This window comes from Hyperolius riggenbachi, chromosome 7, assembly GCF_040937935.1.
Source record: "Hyperolius riggenbachi isolate aHypRig1 chromosome 7, aHypRig1.pri, whole genome shotgun sequence".
In the NCBI taxonomy this organism is placed as follows: domain Eukaryota; kingdom Metazoa; phylum Chordata; class Amphibia; order Anura; family Hyperoliidae; genus Hyperolius; species Hyperolius riggenbachi.
Window position 1 is genome coordinate 114,467,847 of NC_090652.1, and position 25,609 is coordinate 114,493,455.

Genomic DNA, 25,609 nt, shown 5'->3' on the forward strand with positions numbered 1-25,609 from the left:
GGGACACGGAAGTGAAGTAGATGCTTTGGAGAAGCAGAGACCGGGCTGTGCGGCGGTCAGGTGAGAGTACCTTTGTCTATTGCTGAATCGAATGCTGCAAGCAATGCGCTCCTGTTCCGCCCCCAATCGACCACAATTAAGTCACAAAGACGCCGGACACAGGGAGTTCCTACCATCACAGGTTAGCATGCAACACTCATCACAGGCCCAGTGATGAAAGGGTTACCACCAGTATAAGGTCTATTTACCTTCTATTTACATTCACACTGTGCATATTATGCAAAGTCTGCATTTTGCTGTACATTTCTCAGTGCAGTGATGTGCATTCTGTATGACTTATGCAGGAGAACAGAGGCGCCAAAAGGAGAAAAGGAAGCTAAATGAGCTTAAAAACCAAATTCTTGGTAAATAGAGGAGGTAGTGGTGGACTTACCTCCTCCAAGTAAGTCCACCACTACCTCCTCTATTTACCAAGAATTTGGTTTTTAAAGAGGAGCTGTTAGGTATAAGGTCTCAGAGAAAATAAACACATATATCAGTAGCTAAAGATTGGCTGTACTTACATTACATATGCATTTCACTGTCCACGTTTGGATTTCACAGAATTTGTATATAGTATATGCAGAGATAGATGCTCCTGACAGCTCATGGCAGGCTCCATGTTTGTGAAGCCAAATGTGTCGTCATGTCCTGCCTGATTCCTGATCACAGATAAGCTCGTTCTTGAACAACACGGTGTGCAGTGAATATTAATGAGCCATGTGGCTAGGAACAATAGCTGACTCCTGCAGAGTACTCTGCCCCGAGATTTATCAGTGCTACACAGCTAGACTGATTACAAGCTTCTGTAACGTCTCATTAGCAGCCGAGGGGAGGGCCCCAGAATGCTTTGCAGTTTAGCTGCGGCTTGCGTCTTTATGGGTCTATAACAGACTTGCTGATAAGCACACATCAAAGGTAACTGATATGTTTATCTTCACTAATGGCTTTTGAGCTTCCTTCTAAACTGTTTAACACAGGAGAATAGAGGTTTAAATTAGCTTCTGCAGCCTGACAGTTACTCTTTAAGCTCATTTAGCTTCCTTTTATCCTTTTGGCGCCTCTGTTCTCCTGCATAATATTGAGTCCACCCTGGGTGGAGGGTTGAACCCCTTTTTCTCATCTACAGAGAGCGACTTCTTATTCCTGAGTGGGGTCAGGAAAATCTCCCCACCTGCCTTTACAGTGGTTGCCTAATGGTAACCCTGGTTTGTGAGTATTAATATTTACTCTATCTAGTAACCATTTACCAGTACATATTACACTATTGGGGCTCTTGGTGTTCCTTGTTTTTATTCTGTATGACTTGTTGTGCATTTTCCCTGATAGGCATTTTTCTTGTCCGTAAAACCTATGCAAATAAAATTGTAGCAAAACAGTTGCAAAAGTGAACGGATGTCCAGATGAAGGATTCTGGAACATGCTGTGATCCAAAAAGTATACATGTGTCACGTCATTACCACTGAGACGATAGTTCTTCCCCTTTGGCGCTGCAGGATTGTACATAATTGTGCTTAATCTGAGTGTAGAGACTGCAGTCATATTTTCATGAACCGTATATACTTGCATATAAGCCGACCTGCGTATAAGTCGAGGTATCCACTCTTCCCTCAGAAACCAGTAAAAAGTGATTGACTCACATATAAGTTCCCTCCCCAGTATAACCCCTCCCCCATATCCAGATGTGCCCCGAGGATGATACAGCTGTGTCTGAAGACGCCACTGGATGGTGTCATAGATATGAGACACAACGATTATTATTTAGTATTTATATAGCGCTGACATCTTCCGCAGTGCTGTACAGAGTATATTGTCTTGTAACTTATCTGTCCCTCTGAGGGGCTCACAATCTAATCCTTACCATAGTCCTATGTCTATGTATGTATTGTGTATGTATCGTAGTCTAGGGCCAATTTAGGAGGAAGCCAATTAACTTATCTGTATGTGTTTGGGATGTGGGAGGACACCGGAGAACCTGGAGGAAACCCACACTGACACGAGGAGAACATACAAACTCGTTGCAGGTGTTGATTTGGCTGGGATTCGAACCGGGGACCCAGCATTGCAAGGCGAGAGCGCTAACCACTATGCCCCCATGCTCCCCAGTGGTAACAATTGCCACACAGGAAGAATCCCGATCATTGCACCAAAGTAACATTGTTGGCATGCTCAGCTTCACAAGCCGGGGGACACAGGTAGTCTGGAGCAGCACACTCAGCACACCATGTTGCAGGAGAATGGGGGGCACGGAAACAGCAGGGAGCCAGCAAGAGCAGGATCAGTAGTGCAAGATCCTTATGCTCCTCTGCCAGTAACAAAACCTACTCCACCATCCGTTCTGCCCTGCTGACTTGCATATAAGCTGAGGGAATAACATTTTTGTGCTGAAAAATTAGGCTTATACATGAGTATATAAGGTATTACTCAAAAGTAGGCAAAAAGGCAAAAACAACTGTCATTGGATAAGTTCCTTGTTAAAGTCACACACAAAAAGGGTTGGGCGAGCCAACAGATGGCAATGATTCTGTTATATAGTTATAGTGAAAGTCTTGTTTAGATTTTTATTGTATACTTTTTTTTACTATAACTGTTTTTGGATTGTGAAATGAATCAACTGGGTTTCCATTCTTTCTTAGGGGGAAATTCACTTTGATATAAGAGTGCTTTAGATTACAAGTATGTTTTCGGAACAAATTATGCTCGCAAACCAACACCGTATATTTCCACAGTGGTCCTAAAACAACAGCAGTTGGCGATCAGTAAAGATTTGCTTGTTAGAATGTTTTACTTATCACTACATTAGATTTTCCTACATCTACTGTATTGAGGAATTCACATAAGTGTGAATTACAATGAGGTGTAATGATCCTCAATGAGCCTCTGTTTCTACAGACAAAGACTTGGTATCATGGTGGAGATTCAGTATTTGAGTTCCTTCACTCACTGCTGGGTAAAGGTGGCCATACATCAGGCGACTTGGCGGCCGATCGACCATCTGATTTTATTATTTCTAATATGAATCAGACGAAAATCGTGCATGCCCGATCGACAATGCAACCAATTTTGGGGGGCAATTGGTCACATATATCGGTCGGACATGCTGTAAGATGTAGAGATGACTCGCTAGATTAACTGCGTGGTCGTAATGGTGAGCGATATTAGGACGAGCAACAAACTCGCCAAAACCCCCAATGCTGTCCCCCCTTATGTATAAATGTGTGCGTTTATACATTACCTGTCCTGTTTGGTGGTTCCCATCCTTCTTCTGAATCCGCTGCTCTTCTGTTAGACCCATAAATGCCACCAGCGCTTAGCACGCTGGCGTATGACGGCTATGGCGGATGGCGGCAGGAGAACGAAGGATCATGGAGGACCGGCATGGGACAGGAAGGCTGCAGGAGGCTGGAAGAAGCCCCAGGTAAGTGAAACACTCTGACTCTGAAGTCTCTTTTTTTCCCTGATTTTCTCATATACCGTATATACTCGCATATAAGCCGACCCGCATATAGGCCGACCCCCCCACTTTTACTTAACAAACCAGTAAAAAATGATTGACCCCCATATAAGCCGGGGGTAGGAAATGCTGGCCGCCTTATTCCCCTAGTGTGTCCCAGTATCGCTAGTATAGTGCCCAGTATAGCTAGTATAGTGCCCAGTATAGCTAGTATAGTGCCCAGTATAGCTAGTATAGTGCCCAGTACAGCTAGTATAGTGCCCCAGTACAGCTAGTATAGTGCCCCAGTACAGCTAGTATAGTGCCCCAGTATAGCTAGTATAGTGCCCAGTATAGCTAGTATAGTGCCCCAGTATAGCTAGTATAGTGTCCATTATAGCTAGTATAGTGCCCAGTGTAGCTAGTATAGTGCCCCAGTATAGCTAGTATAGTGCCCATTATAGCTAGTATAGTGCCCATTATAGCTAGTATAGTGCCCATTATAGCTAGTATAGTGCCCATTATAGCTAGTATAGTGCCCCAGTATAGCTAGTATAGTGCCCAGTATAGCTAGTGTAGTGCCCCAGTATAGCTAGTATAGTGTTCATTATAGCTAGTATAGTGCCCAGTGTAGCTAGTATAGTGCCCCAGTATAGCTAGTATAGTGCCCATTATAGCTAGTATAGTGCCCATTATAGCTAGTATAGTGCCCATTATAGCTAGTATAGTGCCCAGTGCAGCTAGTATAGTGCCCCAGTATAGCTAGTATAGTGCCCATTATAGCTAGTATAGTGCCCATTATAGCTAGTATAGTGCCCCAATATAGCTAGTATAGTGCCCCAGTATCGCTAGTATAGTGCCCCAGTATCGCTAGTATAGTGCCCCAGTATCGCTAGTATAGTGCCCCAGTATCGCTAGTATAGTGCCCTAGTATCGCTAGGTAGTGCCCCAGTGCCCCCCCGCCTCCCCTCTCCCCCGCGGCCGCCGCTGCTTTTACCTTAGCAGGCACCGCTTCTTCTATTCCCCTCCTCTCTGGCTCCGTAGGACAGCAGCACTCTTCACGGTGGCTGCTGTGATCAGACTGGAAGCAGCGAAGAGCGCGGCTTCCTGTAGCGGCGGTTGCTATGGGAAACGCTCTCTCTCTCTACTGCAGCCGCCGTGAAGAGCGCTGCAGTGATTTACGGAGCCGGCCTGGAGGGGAATAGAAGAAGCGGCGCCGGGCAGGTAATTGCAGCGGTAGCGGCGGCCTCGGGGGGGGGGGGGGGTTGCGGGGTGACAGTGCGGGGGGCTCGGACCACCATCACCAGCACCAGACTCGCATACAAGCCGACCCCCCAACTTTTGACCCCCTTTTTGGGGGTCAAAAATTCGGCTTGTATGCGAGTATATACGGTAATCCTGTTACGAGTTAATTCCCAAGTGAAATCGCTGCATCCCCGCGGCACATGACTGATTTATTACAGAGAATTAGCCCTGCAAAGCTCCCGGGCTCGCAGGACTTTACTTCCTCAAAGAAGCAAAGCTTTACGCTTTAGCTCAGCCTCCTCCGCAGTCAATCTGTGCGGATTGCCGTCTCTCCTCGCCCCTCTCAGTCTCCTTTCACTTAGAGGGGCGGGGAGGAGGTGGAGATTGATTGCAGAGAGGCAGAGCTACAGCCCAAAGCTCTGCCTTTCCAGGGCAGCAGAATCTGCGACCTGCAAAGTCGTGGAACTTTGCAGGTCGCTTTCTCTATAATAAATCAGTCCTCTGCCGCAGGGATGCGGCGATTTCACTTGGGCATTAATGCTTAACAGGATTACATGAGAAAATCGGGGAAAAAAAGAGACTTCAGAATCTCAGTATCAGAATGTCCCTAAAGCCTGACAGTCTGATTCTGTGTTAATATGTGAAGAAAAAGAACATTTTAGTTCCCTTTTCTTTAAAGGTTTTTAAATAATTATTTGAAAAATCTTGGTGGAAAAGGTTGTTTCAAGGACATTTTAAATGTGCTCCTTGTATCATGATACTATTATTAGGATCAGTGCATCCCCACAAGGGCCACTAGACCTGAGGAGCTCACATGGGAGCCTCCTTTAGTTACTGCATTAACGCTTTACTTGTGTGGTATTAGTAATGGTCAGCTCTATATGAACATTGAATTGTGGCAATCATTAAACCATTCCTATTCCTCTGCTTCCAGCTCTCTCACTAAGTGGCTGTAGTTGAAAAGCCAGTTTTGGAGGTCTGTACCATTAGATTATAACATATCCAGCTCGGGGTGGGGAGGGGGGGGGGGGGGGCAGGGTAAAATTTGCACTGAGGCCCATTGTTCTATAACTGCCCCACTGATGAGGAAGTTTGTCTAGAAATATTCCAGGTAAGATTAGTTAAGACAGATGAGAGATAAATAGGAAACCACAGAAGAGATAAACAATATACCCTTCACTCAACTTTCTTTATGCAAGAACTTCGGTTAAGCTCTGTAATCATTGCAGCAACACACCAAAAAGATTTTGAGGGTAGATAATGAGCATACCGATTTCAGACACATCAGTTTCCTACAACATCAAGTAAACCCAGGCTAGTTAATAAAGAACACAACAATCATATTATCATATATCATCATATAAAAACTGTCCTGCAAGGTTATTATAGCTTTTGCAATTACGGTATGTTTAAAGCCTATCTACATAACTGTATTTCCTCCTAAACCTAATAAAATGGTGGTCAACTCCTCCTCCTTTAGAATAATGTCTTGATAGGGCTTCTGGATGGGGGTTTATTAAAGAGGTGTCAGCCATACTATCTCAGAAAAAAAACATATATAAGTAGATAAATACTTGCTCTACTTACATAACATATGTATTACACTGTCCAGGTTTTGATTTTAGTGATTTTTCTACAGTAAAAAAAAAGAAAATTCTTCTTAGCATTTCCCATTTTAAGTGAGGCTATTTTGAAACCAATCCTGATTTCATTTCCTCCCTTACTCTCCTCTGCCTGATTGTGTGTGCATTGCCCGCCCTCCTAGAAAGTGCATTGTTTCAGCATGAGAAATATTGGCCAATCAGAGAGGAACAGAGGTGTGAGAGGGGAAAACAGGAGGGAAAGAGGTTTCAGCCAATCAGGCTGCATTAGTTAAGTCTGAGGGGAAAGTAGAGAAGCAAAAAAGGACAATCCAGCATGCCCTGCAACTTCCTTTGTATGTACCAAATTTTCTGTGTACCACATAAGAGTCAGGTAAACTGGGGAATGATCATTTATCAACAAGAAAAGTAATTGTGATTTTAACTTTTGGATTGCCTGGTTAGCATCTTTATTACTTGTTTACCAGATAAAAATAAATAATTGATGTTTTATTTTATGCCTGACACTTACACTTTAAAGGAACACTATCAATTTACATATTTTTCTCAACTGAGATAGGAATGGTTTGGGAAGTGCTTGTGTATACATTTCACTGCTTACATCTTTGTTTACTGTTATCATAATACTTTCACACAAAACTGACGGCCAAGCTAAGCAGGGTGATGGGCCAGTAAATCATGAGGGTTGGGGGAATCCCTCACACTACATCTTTGTTAACCCTGTGTGTGACTGCAGCTGCCTGTCACTCTGACTGAGCTGTCTGCAGGAGAGCAGAGGAAAGTTTTTTGTTTATAAAGGTTTGTTGAAATCTGACACCACAGCTTCATATAACTCTGTAGTCTCACCCCATGCAAGGAACAGCACTTGCAGTGTAAAATTGAAGCACCCCTTCGCCAATGAATTGTTCCAATACTGCTACAACCTATACACAACGAATTACAGCTTTTGCCTCTGATATTTAATATGAAAAGTAGGAACATGTTTACACAGCTACGTAGACATTATTTGTACATTGTCTTTTTAGAACACTTAGGCACTGATAGTGTTCCTTTAAAGAGACTCTGTAACAAATTTTTCAGCCTTAGTTCTTCTATCCTATAAGTTCCTATGCCTGTTCTAATGTGCTCTGGCTTACTGCAGCCTTTCCTAATTGCACTGTCTCTGTAATAAATCTTATCTCCTTTCCTCTGTCGTGTCTGCCGGGCTAAGGCTTGAATGTGTGGAATGTGCAGGGCTGCTTGTGATTGGATAGAAGCGATACACACCCTCTGCAGGCCCCCTGCAGACTCTGTATGACTTACACACTCTGTTTATGTGAGCCTATCACAAGCTGGTTAGTTTGTTTGTAAACACTGCCTAAAACTGTTAATTACAAGCCAGGATTGCAGCAGGGAGTGGCAGAAACAGCACAGAGGGGCACAGGAGAAAATAAGGTATAGATTGGTATGCTTTTTAGTGTAAGAATATTAGAGTACAGATTCTCTTTAACTTCCCTACAACAGTACAGCAGCTTTAAGGATACCAGGACTGAAATTAAAGGCTGTTCTTTTACTTACCTTGGGCTTCTTCCAGCCTCCATAGGCTTGTATTTCCCTCACTGTCCTCCCGTTCCCCCTCCTCACTCAGCTGTTCAACGCACTACATCAAGTCTCATAGCGACATATGCGCAGGATGCCCCCGGCTGTGGGAGCGCGATCAAGGATGCCTGCCGCCAGGCCAGTGCATGCACAGCACGACTTGGCTGCTGTAGTGGGCAGAACAGCTGGGCGAAGAGGATCGGGAGGAAAGCAAGGAACATACAGGCCTATTTGTCTGGAAGAAGCCCCAGGTAATAGTAGGGAGGTGAGTGGATCCTCTTCTTTTCCCCCCTGCCGCCGCTGCTGTCAAAGTGATCACTACGATCCGATGGCGATCGTATTGATTAAATGATCAGCAGCCATACGCAATGGCTGCTGATCACTGAGGGGAGATGCCAGCTGTCATATGACAGCTTAATCTCCCCTCTCAGGTGCGCACGATCGCGTCGGGACGGTTCTTTAGCGCGGACGTTGAATCAATGTCCGGTCAGAACGGTAGCACCACCTGCTGGACGTTGATTCAACCTACGTCGGTCCCCAGAAGGTTAAAGCGAACCTGAACTCAGAACTTCCTCTCTGCTCTAAAAGATACACAACAGCATAATAAACTCTAAACAAAAACATTTCTTTGTTACAGCTAATACAAATCCTGAAATAAATCTGCACTGTTCCTACTTCCTGCTTTCATGGAAGCAGACATATTGTAACATCCTGTGCTTTCAAATGAACTTATCTGCCTAATCTGCCATGGCAGTCAGGTGACACAGGAGATAGATCAAATTACAACTTGTGATTAGACAGAGATGAGGGGGAATTTGACAGGCTAAACTCTCTAAATACATACAGGGCGCATTTCTTTATGTGTTCCTTCTGTTCTGTGAAAGAGTACTGGTCCATTTTAAGTTCAGCTCTGGTATCCTTTACACTTTACATCCCATTCATCCCCTCCCTTTGCTGCTTATTGGTAAGGCGGTGTAGCGGTGAACAGCCACTAAACTCTTTCTACCATTTTTAACAGTAGTGAGGGGGTGTGACTGTGGTAGAGTATGTTCATTGTGGGGTCAGTGTAGGAATTCCGAAGTAGTAGGAGATGGCATGACAGAGCACTCATGGCCCAGCATGACATTAGGATACTGTAGCGCAATCCCAGAACAGGTGCTGAGAGAATCTAAGTAATATGTCATATTCTGTAACCCCAAAGAAAGCAACACTACCCCTCCCTCGATTCAGGAGTGATGCATAATTTCCTCTCTCAGCTTATGACAGCCATTGCTCCAAACAAAGGTCAAGAGTAGACATTGGCCTCAATTCACTAAGAGATATCAAACACTTTATTGAACGTTTGATAATTTACCTCATGGGTAAAACTGAATTCACTAAGGTGTTATATATCGAATGTTTTATCGATAAAACGTTCAATAAATCTATAACACCTTAGTGAATTCAAAATCAGATTTTACCATTGAGGTAAATTATCAAATGTTCGATAAAGTGTTTGATAAAGCTTAGTGAATTTAGGCCTATATATCTTACCAAAAACTCTAAAAAAGAAAAACAGTTCATTTTCCAGCACCAATGTGAACTCAAAGAAGCAAAGGGCGTGGCAAATGTAAACGATTGCTCCCCATCAGGTGCAAAAGGTGCAAAAGGAAGTTGCTAGTGCCCCTGCTCATATCCCTTATTGAGGGATAGTTGCCAGTTTTTCTAACAGCTCATCAGTTTGAGGCATGAGGTATTCATTGGTGCTGGTGATGGCATTCATCTCTCTCTCTTCGCACTCCTGCCGGTAGTTACCATAAACGTGGAAAATATACCAATAACCTTAACTCCTAATGCTTGCTGTGTGGGGGTAACTCTGAACTCTGAGCTCTCACTTATGCATACATCAAATAAGGGCACCAGGAAAAAAGGGCGTGGGGTATATCCCAAATTTTTTGATATTATCTATAACAATGTTTTTATTGTTTGTTTATCTGACATAGAATAATAAATATGTCAGAATAATGGTAATAGAATCACAAAATATCGTCTATAAGCTAGGTTCTCAACGTGTAGTAAGTGTTCCCCAGGAGGTACTTCTGATGGTTCCAGGGGGTACTCGGGCTTCATATACTTAACCAAGAATAACAAATTTAGAGTTTTAGAAAATTATAATAAATATTATTTAAACAAAGCCAAACTAGTATTAATCTAATTAAAAGCAATAGTAAATGCTTGGAAATTGTTTAGAACCAATTACCATGTACTACAATTAAAGATATATAATTGTCAAGGGGTACTTGTGATAATGTTTACTGTGCTAGGGGGTACTTGGTGAGTACAGGGTTTTAAAAGGGGTGCATACCAATAAAATGTTGAGAAACAAAACACTGGTCTATAACAATGAAAACCAAAATACAGCTACAGTCCTAATAAGCATAGTAAAACATTGGTAAATATTACTGATATTTTACTACAACTACACCTAACCTTACTCACACAGAACCCTCTCTCCACCGATGCCTAATCCTAAGAACTCAGTGGTGCCTAGTTCTAAGACTCCCTGGTGGTGCCTAACCCTAAGATGCCCCTTCCTGACACCTAACCCTAAAACTCATTTTTTCCACTGCAAATAACCTTAATACAAAATGTGATAAATTTCTAAGATAATAAAGTTCAAAACGATAATTTACAATACAGTACTATAATTCTCAATACAAATTTCAAAATGATATTTATTGAAACACTAATTCTCAAAATGAAAAATTTCAGTTGGACGGGCCTCGCGTCTGCTATTTATTGGGCATCCAAATTTCTTCTTGGCAAATAACGTTAATACAAAAAGTGATACATTTTTAAGATAATAAAGTTCAAAATGATAATTTCCAATATTATAATTCTCAAAACGAAATTTATTGAAACACTAATTCTCCAAATGAAAAATCTCAGTTGGATGGGCCTGGCAATGGCTATTTATCGGGTGCCCAAATTTCTTCTTTGGGCACCCAATAGCCGATATTTTGCATTAGTGCCTAGGGGGCGCCCAAATAGTCCACTAGCCCCAGGTGCCCAAATCTCCTGATTCCCTCACTTACACCCCATACTACCACATTAACTACCTCTTGCTAACCCAACATAAAAATATCTCCAGTGTTCGTCCCTTTCTTATACAAAAGATTACTAAAATTCTTGTACATACGCTACTCATTTCCTGTCTTGACTACTGTAACACCATACTCTGTGGCCTACCAAAAAACAGACTGGTACCGCTCAAGTCCTTGCTGAACTCTGCTGCTCATCTCATCCACCTCTCCTCCCACTCATCTGATGCAACCCCTTTCTACCAATTCCTCAATTGGTTGCCAGTTACCTAAAGGATCCCATTCACACTCCTAACACTATCATACGCAGCTCTACATAAGCTGCCTCCTATATTTCTTTGAATTCTTAATTTATCTCTAGAAATATTTCTTCCCATGAGACCCTCTTGTCAATCCAGCCTGGTCACTTTCTCTCACTATTGTATCCAGGACTTCTCATGAGTGTCACTTCTCCTTTGGTACTCTCTCCTATAGTCTACGTGTCATACTCCAATCCAGGAAATTTTCAATCGCACCCTTAACACACACCTCTTCAGACAAGCTTATAATTTGTTATAGCTAGAATTTGAGTTTCATTGCCTCATCCATTAAACCCTTCATCTCCTCCCCTACAGTACTCACCCCACTACCCACTAGATTGTAAGCATGCAAGGGCTGGGAGCAGATCTGGTGTTAACATAGGGGCAAAGGAGGCAATAGCCTCAGGGCCCCAGCATCCATAGGGGCCACCAGGTGTCGCCATCATCCCATAAATTATGTGGCCGAGCACCCTCGCTCTGCGCTCCCACCTTTCCCGCAGCATTATGGTGACAGGCAAAAACCCACCTTGTAAGAGTTCAGGGGGCCCTCCTGGTTACTTTTGCCCCACTGTTCAGTACACTGGGAGGGACATCAAGTGGCCAAATAGTAAATTACAGCCTAACACATTAAAGTCAATAAACATACATGTATCCCCCATTATAATTAACCCCTTTCCTTCCCTACTCTCCGACAGTTACAGTGGGATGCGAAAGTTTGGGCAACCTTGTTAATCGTCATGATTTTTCTGTATAAATCATTGGTTGTTACAATAAAAAAATGTCAGGTAAATATATCATATAGGAGACACACACAGTGATATTTGAGAAGTGAAATGAAGTTTATTGGATTTACAGAAAGTGTGCACTAATTGTTTAAACAAAATTAGGCAGGTGCATACATTTGGGCACCACAAAGATGAAGTGAAATCAAAATTTAGTAGATCCTCCTATTTCAGAAATTACAGCCTTTAAACGCTTCCTCTAGGTTCCAATAACAGTCTATCTCGGGCATGGGTAAACTTGGCCCTCCAGCTGTTAAGGAACTACAAAACCCACAATGCATTTGCCTTTATGAGTCATTACTGTGGCTGTCAGACAGCAATGCATTGTGGGACTTGTAGTTCCTCAACAGCTGGAGGGCCAAGTTTGCCCATGCCTGGTTTATATTCTGCTTGAAGGTATTTTGGACAATTCCTCTTTACAAAACATTTCTAGTTGATTCAGGTTTGATGGCTTCAAAGCATGGACAGCTTTCTTTAACTCACACCACAGATTTTCAATGATATTCAGGTCTGGGGTCTGAGATGACCATTCCAGAACATTGTACTTGTTCCTCTGCAAGAATGCCTTAGTGGATTTTGAGCAGTGTTTAGGGTCGTTGTCTTGTTGAACGATCCAGCCCTGGCGCAGCTTCAGCTTTGTCACTGATTCCTGGACATTGGTCTCCAGAATCTGCTGATACTGAGTGGAATCCATGCGTCCCTGAACTTTAACAAAATTCCCAGTCCCTGCACTGGCCACACAGCCCCACAGCATGATGGAACCACCACCATATTTTACTGTAGCTAGCAGGTGTTTTTCTTGGAATGCTGTGTTGTTTTTCCTCCATGCATAACGCTCCTTGTTATGCCCAAATAACTCAATTTTAGTTTCATCAGTCCACAGCACCTTATTCCAAAATGTAGCTGGCTTGTCCAAATGTGCTTTAGCATACCTCAAGCGGCTCTGTTTGTGCTGTGGGCGGAGAAAAGCATTTCCTTGTGTAAAGTTCGCCTAATAGTTGAACGATGCACAGTGACTTCATCTGCAGCAAGATGATGTTGTAGGTCTTTGGTGCTGGTCTGTGGGTTGACTCTGATTGTTCTCATCATTTGTCGCTTCTGTTTATCTGATATTTTTCTTGGTCTGACACCTTGAGCCTTAACTTGAACTGAGCCTGTGCTCTTCCATTTCCTCAATATGTTCCTAACTGTGGAAACAGACAGCTGAAATCTCTGAAACAGCTTTCTATATCCTTCCCCTAAACCATGATGGTGAACAATGTTTGTCTTCAGGTCATTTGAGAGTTGTTTTGAGACCCCCATGTTGCTACTCTTCAGAGAAAATCAAAAGAGGATGGAAACTTACAATTGACCCCCTTAAATACTCTTTCTCGTAATTGGATTCACCTGTTTATGTAGGTCAGGGGTCACTGAGCTTACCAAGCCAATTTGAGTTCCAATAATTAGTTCTAAAGGTTTTGGAATCAATAAAATGACAACAGTGTCCAAATTTATGCACCTGCCTAATTTTATTTAAACAATTATTGCGCACTTTCTGTAAATCCAATAAACTTCATTTCACTTCTTAAATATCACTGTAACAAACTTACCTGGTGTGGTCTCTGCAGGCTGCTCTGATAGTGTGGAGCAGCAGGAGGAAGCTTCCTCTTCCTCTGTGGTCAAACGCATCCCCGGCTCCCCTGTAGACAAGAATCAGCATGATGGCATCCCCGGCTCCCCTGTAGATGTGGGTCGGCGTGTTTTTTCTGGCAGGACGCGTGCAGCTCAGAGCTGCCTTTATAGGCTGAGGAGGTGTGTCTGATGGGGTGTCAGCTGTGATGCCATCAGCTGACACCTTTTTGCAAGAGGTGCTGTCAATTCTGGGGGCGTGGCTTTTGCTCTGCCTCCTGGGTACTTAAGGCTAGGGTATTCACTTGCTCGTTGGCCTTGATACTAATCAGTTCACTGGTTCTTGGCCCTAGCTAGTGAGAAATTGAGAGCTATATTTAATATATTGCGCATCAGCGCAATATATATGTACTCTAGTCAGTCAGTCTTATTATTTTGTAGTATTATATATTTGTAATATTATCATATCGTAATATTGTATATTATCTGTGTACCGACCTTTTGCCTGCCTCTTGACCTCGCTCTTGCCTAGCCCTTCTGTACCACTGCCATCTGATATATGTGTATGACTCGGCCTGTCCCTGACTTTGTTACTGTTTGATCCTTCCAATACGACTGACATTTGACTTATGTGTATGACCCTGCCTGTTAATTAACTACGATTTTGCCTAACTCTATTGTACTTCACTCATCTGCTCTTGTGAACGACTTCGGCCTGACCCTGACTACGCCTTTCTCACTAGAACTGAGGTTTACACTAGTTATGCTAGATCTCTTCACGTATCAGCGTGATAATCACTGTGTGTGTTTCCTATATGATATATTTAACTGACATTTTTTATTGTAACCACCAACGATTTATACAAGAAAATCATGATGATTAACAAGGTTGCCCAAATGTTCACATCCCACTGTAAATCCCAAAATATTTTTTTTTTTTAAAAAGGACATAAAAATGCATAAATAGTTACCTTAGGGACTCAAATGTTTTATATGTATGTCATGAGGGTATATTACTGTTATTTTTGCAAGTAAGGACTTGTAATTAGTGACAGACGCAAAACTGAAAAATTACATCATTATTTCCAAATAAAATATTGTCAAAATATATTGTACTAGGAACACAATTTAAGCCTTGTAATTACCAGGACAAATGGGCAAATTAAATGTGCGGCTTTTACCAACAGTAGCACATTTTATTGTAAAACTATAATGGTCAAAAACTGAGAAATAGTGAATTTTTCAATTTTTTTATTATTATTCCCATTAACATGCATTTAGAAGAAAATAATTATTAGCAAAATGCACCATCCGAAGAAAGGTAAGGTGGTAAGAAAAAGCAAGATATAGATCCTTTTGTTGTGATAAGTAGTGAGAAAGTTATTGGTGAATGAAAGGGAGGATCTGAAAATCTGACAAGCTCTTGGCTGATGTTTTTGAGGGTCCACGAGCGGCAACAGTTTTCTGGAGGCAGCTTATGCAGGATGCATTTCTAGCCCCCTCCACTCTGGCAGACATCCTTGCTCGCACTGCCGTTAAATTCCAGGTCACGGCTTGATGACATCATCAATCCGGGACTCGACACTTAACGCAGAGCTAAATGCAACACTAAAATGTCATGTTTAATCCATTCAGTGAATTTCTGCTAAAAAAAAAATCTGGCATAATAGTTTCTAAGCTGTAAGCAATCTTTTAAAGCAAAGTTGAAATGCTGGGTGTTAGACCACTTTAAGAAAAGTGAATACATGGCAGTGACTGCAAGCCAGATAACCAGAGATTGAGGTGTTGGGGGCCCTGGGACGCCTCTTAGTCTAATAGCAATCAGTGTGCGATGGCTGTCGTGGGAGGGAGGGGCGCACTTTGGAGTCTCAGCCTTGGGTGCTGGAGGACCTTGTCCCAGCTCTGCTAAAATCCGCCGGCAATAATAGTGATCATGTGATCAGGAGCCAATCGCGATGGCTCCTGATCACTGAGGGGAGATGTCAGCTGTCATATGACAGCTTAATCTCCCCTCTCGAGTGTGCATGATCACGTTGGGAGCGAAAATGGCAGGTGGAGTAAATCCTACGCGGCATCAGGCTTAGGCAGCCACAAGTGTGGTGTAGGATTTACCATTAGCGGTCCCCAAAAGGTTAAATATCGCTCAAAAACTTCAAACCTAGATTTTAAACCCTTAGAATTAAAATAAGAATATGGTAATCCAGAAAAGTTCTATTTAAAATGAATTCTACAGGTACATTTACTTATGTCATGAGTTTATTTTTACTTCAGATTTGTTTTAAAGAGTAAGACTATGAAGAAAGGGTACTCAGCTTTATGTCAGTTATTTTGGAATAAACTTTTATGTTGCTTGAAAACAGCTTTGTACCATGTCTCTTTTTTAACTTTGATTCATAATCTCTTTGTCTCCTGCTCTGAGCTTTAACTCATCACGAACCTTGCACTTTTTTTTACTGACCTGATGAAGCAGCTGCTAGCCGTGAAATGCGTTGTCATTTTGTTGTGCAGAATAAAAGTCTAAAATCTTATGTTCAGTGAATCATTTATGGTAAGATCACACTTACCATAATTTAATTGATTTCATTTCAATTGTTTTAAACCTTTCTTTGGGCACTTCTCGAGGTTTTCCTTGCATGTCTCCAATGGGGATCAGTCACTCCCATGATCATGTGACCTGGCTGATTTCCCAGCCGACTGCTAGAGATGGAATATGGAAATGACGAGGTTGTCCAAGAAGGCTGCATGTTGGCAGCAGTGGCACTGACAGCTTGCTGTCTGGATTTTTTTGCAATAAATGTTGAAATGGACATTTTTTTTTACAACAAAATCTTTAAAAATGCTATATTGCTATACCAAAAATAAATAAATACAAATCTGGGCTAAAGGTAAGTAAATCTGTAAGAATGAAAAACGAAAACCTTACTTACCTCAAGACAGGGAAGGTTTCTCCCATCCTCTTTTGATAGGCAATTCTAGTGGTGAGATCCTCAAAGCTTGCGGGCAAGCGCAGGGCCGGTTCTAGACTATTTGCTGCCTAAGGCAAACTTGTGAGGATGCGCCCCCTCCTCAGTCAGGACAACAGTGCCACCTCCTCCCTTCTACTGTGCAAGTCAAATGAAACACTGCTGCTCTCCTGCCTCCCCCCTCCTCACTCACTGTCAGACTCCTCACACAGCACGACAAGCTGCTTTTCCCCAATGATGACCTCTGGGTTATTCCAAGGCTTCTCTCTATTAAGCTGAGTACCCACTTTAGACAGGGCTCATCTACACTATTAAAGTGGGCCTGTACTCTTGCACAGGACAGAAAGAAAACAGAAAGAAATGCACCCTGTATGTATTTAGAGAGCTTAGCCTGTCTAATTCCCCCTCATCTGTGACTAATCACTACTGTAATTATATGTTTTCCCTGTTTCAGCTGACTGCCACAGCAGAGAAGTAATTGGTAAACACAGAATGTTAACAATATCTGTGCTTCCATGAAAGCAGGAAGTAAAAAACACTGCAGATTTATTGCAGGATTTGTATCAGCTGTTACAAAGAAATGTTTTTCTTTAAAGGTTATTATGCTGTTGCGTTTCTTTTAGAGCAGAGAGGAAGTTCTGAGTTCAGGTCTTCTTTAATTTACATTTAATTTCTTAGCTATGCAATTGCAACCAGAGCCACAGATCAAGCAATTGAACAGGCCAGTCTATTTGCAACAGCCCAAGTTGGAGAGCTAACTAGACACCATAGGCAGTAGTAAAAACTTTTGCAGCTACTTGTTTTTGAAGGCCAAACAATTGTACACCATCATATCTAGACATGTGTTGAGGTCAAAAGGGTCAGATGAGTAAACTTAGCAGGAAACTGGATGAATCATCAGCCGTACGGAGTATAAAAAGCTAGCTTATGTTTGTCATATTGTTCCCTTGCAGTTTTTTTTTTTAAGTTTCCATTTATCAAACATCTGCATTGAAAATACTAATGATTAATATTTATATTTTGTCAAATACTTTATTTAATGTTACTTAAAGGATATTTAAAAAAATGCACTTCTCAATAATACATAAACAGTGGGAATAGAAGAGAATGACCCCATTCAGCCTGAAATAAACACACACACACAGCAGTATGTACTCGTAACAGCATATGGTAGCTAAAGAGGAACTTTGACCAAGGATTAAACTTCATTCCAATCAGTAGCTGATACTTCCCTTTCCCAAGAGAAATCTTTAAATAGATCATCAGGGGGTTCTGTATGGCTGATGTTGTGGTAAAACCCCTCCCACAGTGTGATGTCATGACCATGGTCCTGACAGTTTGTGTCTGTGGGGGAGATTTGTCAACGCATTACCGACAGTTTTTTCTTCTTAATCTGTTCTAACCAGCAGGGAGAACAGTTCTGCATGATAATAAGAACCTTCTTAAATCCTAGTAATAGTGAAAGTTTAGCGTGGATTTCTAGAGCAGCACTACAGTTAAGAGAAGTGCAAATCCATCCCTAAACTGGCGCAGATTAAGAAGTGCTTGAAAACAGTTCTACAGCTGTAGAATTGCAGGCTAGACAAGATTGCAGAGTGCAGGCTAGACATGATTTGTGATGTGCCCCTCCCAATTTCTCCTCAGAGCCTGCTGCTATAGATACAGCAGGTGTGTTGGTTACCTCAGCAACAGCAATTCCCCTCACACACTGCACTGTCTGAGAGACCTTCCTAGCTCCTCCTATTATACAACAGTTTTAGAAGGAATCTGCAAGGAATCTAATGATTTCTTAAGATGCCTGAGACAGTTCTGCATGGATTTCTAAAAACCTACCAATATTTTGTCTCAGACACTCTTGATAAATCTGGCCCAGTGAACCTTGTGGCATTGGCCTCATTCATAAAAATGAGTGCGGTAGTTCAGAGACGGGAGGGAAATTACCGCTAGCGGTAAATGAGGGTTTTTGCAGTGAATTCATTAAAAAAATTCCGAGGGCGTTAGCAGTCGGTAAGTGTGCGGTAAGTATGCGGTAAGTGTGCAGTGTGGTGCGGAAAGCTGTCGGTAAAATTTGCTGAGTGTGGTAGTTTGCCGCTGACTTACCAATGACAAGGTGCATGCTGGGTAGAAGTGGGCAGTTTTAGACACATGTGACTTATTTTTTATAAATTATTATATTTTTTATAAATTACTATATTTTTATAAATTATGATTTTTTTTATTATTTTTTATAAATTATATTTTTTATTAAAAATATATATATATTTATATAGTTTATATATATATATATATGTTTATATATATATAGTATAATATATATATATATAATTATTCTTATAAATTATATAACTCTGTACGATTTCTAACCCTTCCTCCTCTGTATCCTTAAAAATTCCATAACATTAAGCTGCAAGGGCTCCATTTGTCACCTAAAATGCTACTGTGTAGAGCAAACTCGCCAGGTCTTTGCTGGCGATAACAAGCTGTTATTTATCGCTTCCTTACTCCCCCTTTTTTTTCCATGAATACACTTCATTCACTTTACTGACACAAACAACGTTTACATTACCGCACCTTTACCGCACTAATACCGAACTATTATGCGGTAAACATGCGGTAAACATGCGGTAAATTTTATGAATCAACTAACAACAATATACCATGCGGTAATTTACCGCTTTGGCGATAACGCATGCGGTAAAGCTTTATGAATTGAGGCCATTGTAGGAAATAACAGCTTTTTCCAACTGCGAAGCAAGCAGTGCCCCCTTCTGTGCATAGAACTCTCAGTAATGAACATTCTACACAAATCACCAGCACCAGTGATACATTTCAAAATGTAAATCAGGGAGAAAAATTTTTTTGCAATGTTCAAACTGATTAAATAATTTAAAGTGAATATTGTACAAAATACGCAATTTTATTCATTATGTTTTTTTCACTGCAGTTCCTCTTTAAACAAAACCTGTAACAAAAAAAACCTCCCCTGGGGGATACTCACCTCGGGTGGAGGAAGCCTCTGGATCCTATTGAGGCTTCTCCCGTCCTCCTCGGTCCCACGGCGGGGGCGAAAATCTTCCCGGAACGGCGGCGATGTAAATATTTACCTCCCCGGCTCCAGCGCAGGTGCAGTATTGGCTCTCCGCACAGAGATAGGCGGAAATAGCCGATCTCCGTCGGGCCGCTCTACTGCGCAGGCACAAGTCTCCTGCGCCTGCGCAGTAGAGCGGACCCAACGGAGATCGGCCCATTTTCGCCTATCTCCGTGCGGAGAGCCGCAACAGCGTCCCCGCTGGAGCCAGGAGAGGTAAATAAATCAGCGCTTGTCAGGCTTGTCGAGGGAGTATTCTGGGGCTCTTCGGGGGAACCAGCGCTGGCTTTTTAATTTAAAAATCCTGCAGCAACAGGAGTGGGGGAAGCCTCATTGGGACCCTGAGGCTTCCCCCTCTCGAGGTGAGTACCCCCCAGGGGAACTTTTTTTTGTTACAGGTACTCTTTAAGTGAGAGATATAATAGCGGCAATTAAAAAAAAACAACACAGAATCAGTGAGACATAAACAGAGATTTCTGGTGGGCTCTGATTGGATTGCTGCAGGGATGTTTGTTTGTTTTTTTTACAATTTTTTTTATTATAAATGTTACTATTTTTTTTAACCCCTCCCTCCATCCCCCAGCCAGACAATCCCAGTGATAGGCTCTCATAGACATCAGCCTATGAGAGCCAATCGCTCTCTTTGCCTCCCAGGGGGCACAGCGCTGCCGTAGATCACTGTAAATAGACGTCGGTTTGGCCGTCTAACAGTCTCCTAGTGGCGATCGTCGCTGGGAGACTGATGACGGAGCGATCTCCTGCAAAACCCCACCCCAGAACTTTACGCCAATTGGCGTTAGGCGGTCCTGGGGCTGCCACCACAGCCCATCAGCGTAACGCGGTCGGTAGGTAGGTAGTTAAAGTGGACCAGATAGTGGGTCAACTACCTAGCACAAAACGTATTTTCTCGGATGTAGTCCCACAACGTTTATGGCTCAACCTAAATTTGAAATTTATGGAGAGTATTTGGAGATGTATCATCAGATTCATGGTGAAGGTGATGCATGAAGTGGGTGGCATGTCAATACGCCACATTGAACTGGATGGAATGGAGATGGGCCCTTGCAGAAGGGACGGAGTTCATTTGTCCTCCATCAAACTTGATGCATTTAACTCTAATTTTCACTCTGGTATTGAAGAGGCTGCGGTCTTGGGGGGGTCCGATATAGCTGGCCTGGCTTTTGGATAATGTCAACCGGTGGCGGACATTTGTGTTTGGTTGTTATTGATGATATTGTTATGGTAATATTAACAAAAACATGAAAGTGTGTGTTTTCAAGTGTATGGTTCAAGTTAATAAAGAATTTTTTAATTCATGGTTTCCCCAATTAACGGCCAAGGCCTTTCTCCAAATGTCATTTTTAAGTAGTGTTAAGTGGGAAATGGGCTGTGCAATACCATGATTATTGCCCCAACCTATCCACCAGGACGGATCGATCTACATAGATGGTAATCACAGTCGTTTGCTATCGATGGAACACTTTTTTCAGCCATCCCGTCTTCATCATTCGTTTAGGCCGATAGTAAGTAAATCCATGTGAACAAGGCCGGTTTTAGGTACAATTGGGCCCTGGGGCAAAAGTAACTTCAGGGGGCTCCCCTGATGCCCCCTTCCAACCAAATCACCCCCAGGGCCCTTGAGCCGGCTGCCAGGCCCGATCCAATCCCCCTTACCCCATTCACACGATATCATATGTCCCCTAAAAAGCATTTTGGGGTTACCACTATCCACCTCCTACTTTTCCTATACAGAGTAAACACATAGCATCCCCACTCTCATGGGTCACCATAGCTGGAGGGGATGAGGGAGATGAGGGACACCTAGGGGGGCCCACACAGGCTCTGGGGCCCCGGGGCAATTGCCTCCTTTGCCTCTATGGAAGCGCGGACCCTGCATGTGTATAAAGTTTAGGTATCTCCAGCGATTTTGAAAGTTCTCTAACTATCCTTGATTCTGAAGAAGTATTATTAGCTGCTGAAAGCTTACTCTTTCTAGTTAATAACTAGTATCATCCTGATTCATAACCCCTTGCTTGTACAATGTTATTAAACCAGGCTTATCGTCACTAGAGAATAGGGAAAATTTAGATCTGGACTTCTGTGGAAAAGGATTTCCTGTCTTCTGTTAATCGTTCTGCGAATTGGCACAGCTTTCCTAGACACGCTGAGAGGTTGTATATGACAAGCCCTTTTCCAAGGAAAGGAGGAAGCACTGCACAACACAGAGCAGCGAAAGACTTTCAGCTATGCCAGAGACACACAGCAGCAGCTTTCCTTGCTGGAGGGAGATTTGCATGCAGGCAGTCCCTGCCCACAACGTGTCAGTGCTGGGAAACTATGCAATCGCACAGCGCAAGAGGAAAAAAAAGAACTTTACACTAAAGGTTGGGCAATCCTGCCTGTGAGCTGAGGAGGAAATACGTGATATGCTGATAATCGCAGTGTGAAGAGACATCTGCAGCCCATGGACAGATATTATAGACCAGGATTCTGCTGATCCAGGTGACAGCCGCCCGGTGTGTACAGGTAATGTAAGTCTACTTCCGGCTTCTCTGTACAGGCTCTTGAGGTTTATAGTAGATAGCCTGCTGTTATTTATGGTGGATATTAGGAGGGAGATAGTTGTACAGCTAATAAGTATTATCTGCTGTTTTTACAGGTTTATAACTTTTCTTTGGTATAGAAAAGTCCTGAAGCTTGCTGTTATTTATGGTGGATATTAGGAGGGACATAATTGTACAGCTAATAAGTATTATCTGCTGTTTTTACAGGCTTATAACTTTTCTTTTGGTATAGAAAAGTCCTGAAGCCTGGGCCATATGGAGGCTGCTATCTTGTAACATTTGCAGCATTTGTTAGACACAGTGGCGTAGCTAAGGAGCTATGGGCCCCAGTGCAAGTTTTACATGGGGCCCCCCAAGCACTTTATACATAACAATTGATACGGTGCACCAAAACCTGCCAAGGACAACCACAGTATCAGAGATGCAAGAAGGGGATGGGGAACAGTGTGTTAAGGATTACTACTATTCAAAGCATCTATAGAAGTGCTTATTACCAGCACAGAACCAATAGCGCTAATACTGTGATAGAGGGTGGACCCTTCAGGGCCCCAATGCGGTCGCTACCTCTGCACCCCCTATTGCTACGCCACTGGTTAGACCTCAGTATGTTTGAGTCACATATTACATCATGCAGCCGATGGTTTTGCATTATCTGAGCTGGGTCAGTGTCTCAAAATGGAGAGGATCAGCATTTGCAACTTTGTCAGATTTTGCACCCAGCTGCAATCATGTATGGCTCTTACTATCATAAAGTGCAACCTAACCAACTGCTTAACCAGTTCACGACTAAGGGGTTTTCCCTTTATGGACGAGAGCAATTTTCACCTGTCAGTGCTCCTCCCTTTCATTCGCCAATAACGTTATCACTACTTATCAAAACGAAATGATCTATAGCTTGGTTTTTTTTTTTGCCACCAATTAGGCTTTCTTTAGGTGGTACATTTTGCTAAAGGCGCATACACACGCCAGACTTTTTCAAACTACGTTCGCGGGGCGGTCATTCTGACGATAGTTGCACTGATAAGGCTGGTTTTGACTGATCTGCCGAGCGGATCAGTCAAAACCAGCCTTATCAGTATGATGACAGCTTGTACTCACATGCAAATGTCATCAGAACGACCGCCCGGCGGGCGGGTCTGACGACCCATAGTTTGAAAAAGTCTGGCAAGCGTACACACCTTAAGAATTATTTTATCCTAAATGCATTTTAGCAGGAATAATAAGAAAAAAATGGAAACAATGCATTATTTCTCAGTTTTCATTATAGCCACTATAGTTTTAAAATTATACATGTTACTGTAATTAAAACACACGTATTTTATTTCCCCATTTGTCCCAGTTATTACACCGTTTAAGTTAAGTCCCTATCGCAATGTATGCCAACAATATTTTATTTGGAAATAAAGGTGTATTTTTTTCAGTTTTGCATCAGTCACTAATAACAAGCCCTTATTAGCAAAAATAATAGTAATAAACCCTCATGACCTACATATTAAAAAAAAAAAAGTTGAGTCCCTAAGGTAACTATTTATGTATTATTATTATTTTTTAAATGTCACTTTTTCCCATAAAAGTGTTTTATTATAAAAAAAAAAACTATAGGAGGGAAGGGGAAGAACTTATACACACCATGCAATTTTACCATCAAACCAACTGATCGATCTATTTACAGCAGGCCGAATCTGCTTCTGATAGAGAAAGAGATTGATTTTGTGCAGTACTGATCTCAAAATCTATCCCTTTCTCGATCAGAAGCAGATCAGGCATGCTGGAAATTATTGATCAGTTGATTGCACGTGTGTTTAGGTCTAAGGGCTGGTTCACACTTGGCGCTTTTTCATCGCTTTGCTGATTGCGGACGATCAGCAAGGCGCTGCTACTAATGTATCCCTGTGGATACATTCACACTGCGGAGTTTGCGATTTTGATCAATCTCAAACGCGCTGCATGCAGTCTCTTTGGGGCAATTGCCCTGTGATTCTCGTTCTATTGATGGGAATCACGACCACAAATTGCACTGAAATTGCAAGATTTTGCTTTCAAATTGCGATCGTGGACCCAACCGCAATCGCGGGAAGTGGCAAGCAAGTGCCCAATGCGAACCGGCCCTAAGATCCCTGTCAGTACTCCACAGATTATTGCAAGGGTCAACATAAACAATGATTATAGTATAAAAAAAATAAAACAAAGCTGTGTGATTAATAGTATAGATAAACTGCAGGATGAATGTTTAATGTAGGGTCCTCTACATGAGACCATTTATTGGCTCACAGATTATAAACTTTCCAGAGGTCTCAGGTCTCTTCATCAGGCATAGTGCAATCTATGTAGATTTTTGCTGTGTTGTATTTTAGCACAAATTTGACTTCAGTATCAGTATGGCAGTAAAGATTTCAGCATGGTAATGGTTAATTTAAACCTGTGAGTTTAAAAAATGCAAAAGTTAGATACTTACCTGGGTACAGGGAAGCACAACCCTCCTCCAGACCACTGCTTCCCTCCGAGCCTCTTGAAAAGTTTGCGTAATACGCAGGTGCAGGGCAGCTCAGCCTGTGCTGTAGCAGGGAGCCACTCATGCTTAGCTGAAAATGCCAAGCCCGAGCGGCTATAGCACAGGTATGTTCAATGAGGATAGATAGAGAGATTACCGGCACCAGAACACAGCAGTGGACACCACATCCGCCAAGGTAACAGGTGGCATGCTCTTCAATAGTGGATACAATTCATACAGAAGAAGACAGCGAGAGCACCGCTCCTCAAAAGACCTTTATTGCGGTTAGGGTCAATACAGATACAGCCGCCGCTGAGGTAGGCCTGACAGCTGGTTTGTATCTAGTGTTAATTCTTCAGAGACAGACTGCCTATGTTGCATTTTGCCAGAAGTATCTAAACCAGGGGTGCCCACACTTTTACGGCTCGCGAGCTACTTTTAAAGAGATCTACCAACTTTTCAAATGCTACCCCCCCCCCCCCACCCCCATACACACATTGTCATGCAGGTAGCCAGGCAGTATAGATGGCTAAGTATAGGTGGCTTCAGTATAGATAGATATGTATAAATGCCTCTAGTATAGGTAGCTTAGTATAAGTGGCTTCAGTATAGGTAGATAGGTATAAATGCCTCTAGTATAGGTAGCTTAGTATAAGTGGCTTCAGTATAGGTAGATAGGTATAAATGCCTCTAGTATAGGTAGCTTAGTATAAGTGGCTTCAGTATAGGTAGATAGGTATAAATGCCTCTAGTATAGGTGGCTTCAGAATAGGTAGATAGGTATAGATTCCACTAGTATTAGTAGCTAAATATCGGTGCCTTATCTATAGATAGCCCG

At 42.3% G+C, this 25,609-nt stretch overlaps 1 protein-coding gene across 5 annotated transcripts in view; it reads left to right on the forward strand.

Annotated features, from left to right (window-relative positions):
- LOC137524547 (uncharacterized) overlaps positions 1 to 25,609 on the forward strand; it is a 155,672-nt gene that overhangs the window by 44,798 nt on the left and 85,265 nt on the right. For 2 of the 5 annotated variants that reach the window (XM_068244538.1, XM_068244540.1), the window contains exon 1: positions 22,001 to 22,247. The exons of 1 other annotated variant lie outside the window; for it this stretch is intronic. The gene's annotated coding sequence lies outside the window, so the exon portion shown is untranslated. Of the gene's footprint in view, positions 1 to 22,000; positions 22,248 to 25,609 lie in introns of those variants that run through there. 2 more of the 5 variants (XM_068244537.1, XM_068244539.1) reach the window with 1 other exon arrangement.